General features: G+C 40.4%; 1 long non-coding RNA gene across 2 annotated transcripts; it reads right to left on the minus strand.

Annotated features, from left to right (window-relative positions):
- Positions 1-562: 562 nt before the first annotated feature.
- On the minus strand, positions 563-4,399 carry LOC119325419. Of its 2 annotated transcripts, none has more exons than XR_005157513.1 (4): positions 4,120-4,399; positions 2,914-3,032; positions 1,480-1,763; positions 563-756 (listed from the first exon to the last, which is right to left on the minus strand). It is a non-coding gene; the product is annotated as an uncharacterized LOC119325419 (long non-coding RNA). The 2 variants fall into 2 exon arrangements; XR_005157514.1 differs by having other exon boundaries at positions 4,096-4,399.
- Between the last annotated feature and the right edge of the window lie 496 nt (positions 4,400-4,895).

Consider the following 4,895-nt stretch of genomic DNA (forward strand, 5'->3'; position numbering starts at 1 on the left):
TGAAGCACTAGAGCAAAATTATCTAGCTCAAAAGATATAAGTGAAGCACATAGAGTATTCTAATAAATTCCGAATCATGTTATGTCTCTCCCAAAAGGTGTGTACAACAAAGATGATTGTAGTAAACTAAAAAGCAAAGACTCATATCATACAAGACGCTCCAAGCAAAACACATATCATGTGGCGAATAAAAATATAGCTCCAAGTAAAGTTATCGATAGACGAAGACGAAAGAGGGGATGCCTTCCAGGGCATCCCCAAGCTTAGGCTTTTGGTTGTCCTTGAATTATCTTGGGGTGCCATGGGCATCCCCAAGCTTAGGCTCTTGCCACTCCTTATTCCATAGTCCATCAAATCTTTACCCAAAACTTGAAAACTTCACAACACAAAACTCAACAGGAAATCTCAGAAGCTTTGTTAGTGCAAGAAAGAAAAACCACCACTTAAGGTACTGTAATGAACTCATTCTTTACTAGCAAAAATGCCCGTGCGTTGCAACGGGATTAGATTAATATAAAACTTTAAGCAACAAAAGCTGCATAAAAATCTAAAATAAGTGGGCAATGAAGCTATAGTTACATGTGTATTCATATTCTCTCCAATCCATGGACACACATAAGCTGTGTTAATCCATAATCTATCGAATCCATGCATCCTTCGAAATTACTTTTACACATGAAATGCATGAAAGATAGTAATAGCTTCTCGATGATTTCCTTCAATTAATCAACCTCTTCACGCAGCTGCTCCACTTTTCTGCCAGGATAAACAAAAAAAATTGTCAAAAACTTGAAACGCTGAACCTACATAACTCATATCCAGCTCTTCCTTTCAATTGTACACACTGTCCAAATGTCAAAATTCTAGAATGGAATCAATACCCTAAAACGGTTCTCTAAATCCAACACAACAAATGTCCCTATGTAGCAGCTTTCTCAGAATCATAAATGGAGCAAAATGTTGTGTTGACCTTAAATGATAAGCGTTGGCCCAAAATTCAGAAACCAACCTAAGGTATAAAAGGGCACAGCTAAAAAACACATCTCAGATAAAGCTTTCCAACTTGATGTTGAGACCAAAGTTGGCCATGGAGATCGTGCCCCATGCACAACAATTAATAAAAACAACTAATTACAGATAAGCTAATTAGAGGATGTACTGTTGACAACTCAATTTAGATAAACTGATTTCAGATACTTGGATCACAACCTTGAATGTTTCCCCTCAAAATTGTAAGCATAAAACCTGATCCAAGTGCACCACAAAATTTGCTCGTTTTCTCAACATCAAGCTAAAATTTTAGAATCAATTTGCCATAAAATATATCAGAATTGAAAACACGCAGAGTACAATCGGATATAGATATATGTCCATGGTCCAACATTAGGGATCCAACTCAATTTAAGCTGTATTGGAATTAGTGAGAGCTGCTTGTGGATGCAACTCAAATGAAGGCAAGTTATATATTTGGAAACTTACTCCAAGCTGAGCTTGACCTTGTACCATGAACTGTCTTGAAACCCACTCGCGGGCACACTGTGCCAGGAAGTTCTCTGTCGTCCCCGCTCGCATACTGCGTTAGGAAGTTCTCCATCTTCCATGACCCCTGGGCAGTTGCAGAACAACTCCGCCATCACATCCCGCAACTGAGGGCAATCAGAAGGACGGCGAGGGTCTCCTCATCGCCGATCTCTCCGTATCCACCAGCCGCGCACCAACAGGTGAGCGGGCACATGATACCCTGCTGCCAGATTAGTTTAAGCCTGAGAAACCAAAGCTAGGTTAGTAAGTTCAGGGTAAAAATATATCTGTGAGTATTACCTAGCACATATTGCAATACCAGAAGGAAACATCTCAGATAGACCAATAAAATTAGGATAACAGTGTGCACTCAGTTGCACATTAAGTGGCTCATGACATAAATGCCTGCAAAATAAGCTTCCTGCCTTAGAGAGAAATGCAAATACGTAGAAATACTTCGGGTTTCATCGTTTCACAAAAAGAAGATTATAGAATTGTAGGCACCGAGATATGGTTACCATAGAAATGTATTAGCTTTCACACAGGAAGGACTCTGCTACTAACAGTTCATTAATCCCTAAAAGAGTGTTGTATATAGCTTTAGTTTCAAAACGTGACTTGTCCCCTACAAAGAACTCATGCACGCATCCATCCACTTAAATGAAAGAGCAACCAGGCTGCTTGGTCTTTTTGCTATTGTATATACCTGTCCTCACTTTATTTCTGCTACTATATATTCCGTTCTTTAATTATGTGCATCTTTGAAACTAACTTCATTAGTTTTATCCCAATGCGAAGAAACAATTCTGGATATAGCGAATGCGTAAACCCACATCCTCCAAAATGTTACTGTACCACAGACGATTCAGTTTTTTGCTTCCCATACTCTTACGCTATTAAAACCTTCATCAGTTCTTGTACCAAGGTACGATGACAATGGCATACCTACAGCAATAATGTCAATTTCACTTGCCATATTTATTTGCAGTGACAAAGTATAAATAATGCTCTACTACAGGTACTGCATCAGTAGAAGCATTGAGATTCTCTGTTATTCTTGTCTAAAACCAAAAAGGAATGAGAAAAATAAAGTTTGATAAATATATTGCAATTCCTCTAACAAATTTCTGTGAAGTCTTGCTAGCTGGTATAAAATGCGAACTCATCATCACTGCCAACCACTAATGCCAATTCTTAACCTTGTTTCCCTCGAAAAGAATACTTTTCCACATGAAGTTATTTATAAAAGAGGGAAAACTTCCATGGTTCTAAAGTCAGAACTACAAAATAATAAATAGCTCAAACTCATGCACACCATCAGCCAAATAACTACAGAGACTCCGAGTGGAACCATGTAGCATTGGTCTTACAAACAACTCATTATAAACACACCTGGATCTGGGGCTCTTGCTCAATTGATCTACCAGCTTCAGCTACCTCGTCTGCTTCTATCTTCCATATTTTAATCTCCTATCCAACAGCTGTCTTACGTCCATTATCAGACCCTCAACCTGAAGAATGTATCAAACACAATTATGTGATGCCTCATTGACTCCAACCTTCTTAAGAGTAGTATACTTGAAACATCATAATACACATGAAAACATTACACTTTCATACATTATAGACAAGTAATGGCTTGACTGAATTAATCAAGCACATGTTATGTTTGGTGTTTTGACAACAAGCCTTACACAAAGAGTAAGAAACACATGTTATGTTTGGTGCTATGTTTGCTACTCTTCCAACTCAGTGGCATCCTTGCCAGTATGGATCACCTAACTTTCTTCATAAGTGTCACTACCAGAAAAAACCTACAAACAAAAATTAACACCGCTGCCGAGCCATGGCTGCTGCCATGTCCACACAGTCATGGATGCTACGGATCTCAGGCTCTACCTCACATATCTCTTCCTTAACCATGTAGTTGCAGCGCCGGCCCAGCAGCATGCCACTGCCAACGCCGCGCTGGTGATCAGCATCAGGGTGACCTCGACGTCAATGAAACGGTCTTTCCCCTGTTCTTTCAGCGGGGGTATACTTTCCCAAAACTGAACATATGGACTTCTCATGACAAAATATTTGAACCCACCTGAGGATTTGAACTTAATTGGTGCATGTATACATTTTATTTTTTGGCAAATAACTCGGGGAATGATCACCCTTTAATCTGAATAAGAAAAATACAAAATTCGTTTATCACTCTATCAAAGTTTGACCACTACTATATTGTTCCTGTAGTGTCTGGTTTATTCTGAAAAACTATAGCACCATCATTAGCAATGTTCAGTAGCTAATTGTGTCTATATGAATTGGCCTTTCAGATCTGTGATTCCACTCTTTTAAAATTATTCACTATAGTCCTCATACAATGTGTGAGAAATCTGACAAAATATTTTTAGACCTTGAGAAGCATATTAACAAATAGGTGGCTCACACAAACTTGCAAGTAGAGAGAGAGAGATGGGGATGCACCATTCGTTACGCATGAATATTTCTTGTGGGTATTGTATCAAACAGATGTCCTAACTTGATGCAAAAGTAAATCTCATGTGGCTGGGTAAAACAACGAACCAAAGTAAGAGACGAAGCTTTCACCAGTAGGAGACGGCAAGGAGGAGATGGAGCCGGGAGGAGGTGTGTCCCAATGTGACCGGGGGCGGCACGACTCGCCGGGAGTCGAGCAGGGAGGAGTCACTGGGGCATGTGGGCGGGAGGAGGCGAGCGGCGCGTTGCCGGGAGGAGGAAAGGGACGTGCAGCCGGGGACAGCGCACATCGCCCGCGGCACAGCCGTGAGGAGGCGCGGGGCGGAGCCATTGGCGGGGAGTAGCTCATGGCCTGGAGTCGGAGCAAGAGGACGATTGGATAGGTGGGGAGGGTCGGGTTGGGTCTTCTATTTCTTTCGTTGCGAAACTTTTTTTCATTATACTCACCGAGGACTGTGGGTTGAACACTAAACAAACACAGTGGGTTTTAGCAAAAGCGCCGCGACGGTGAGTCAGCGGGCAGAAGCACTAATCGCTTTATTATTAGGGAAAGATTTATATTGGTGTTAAACCTACTTTATTCCAACTTCTCTATGGTTCATACCGCCCGATACTAGCCATATATTCATCAAAATAAGCAAACAACACACGAAAAACAGAATCTGTCAAAAACAGAACATTCTGTAGCAATCTGTAACTTTTGAATACTTCTGGAACTCTAAAAGACCTACCAAAATAGGAAGTCCTGGGCAATTTTTCTACTGATCTACTGCGAAAAGAATCAACTAAAAAGCATGTTGCTGTGATTTATTAAAATTATTCTCGTGCGTGCAAAAGTTTCTGTTTTTCAGCAGAATCAAATTAACTATCACCGTAGATGATCCTAT

Source organism: Triticum dicoccoides, chromosome 6B (genome assembly GCF_002162155.2).
Source record: "Triticum dicoccoides isolate Atlit2015 ecotype Zavitan chromosome 6B, WEW_v2.0, whole genome shotgun sequence".
Lineage (NCBI taxonomy): Eukaryota > Viridiplantae > Streptophyta > Magnoliopsida > Poales > Poaceae > Triticum > Triticum dicoccoides.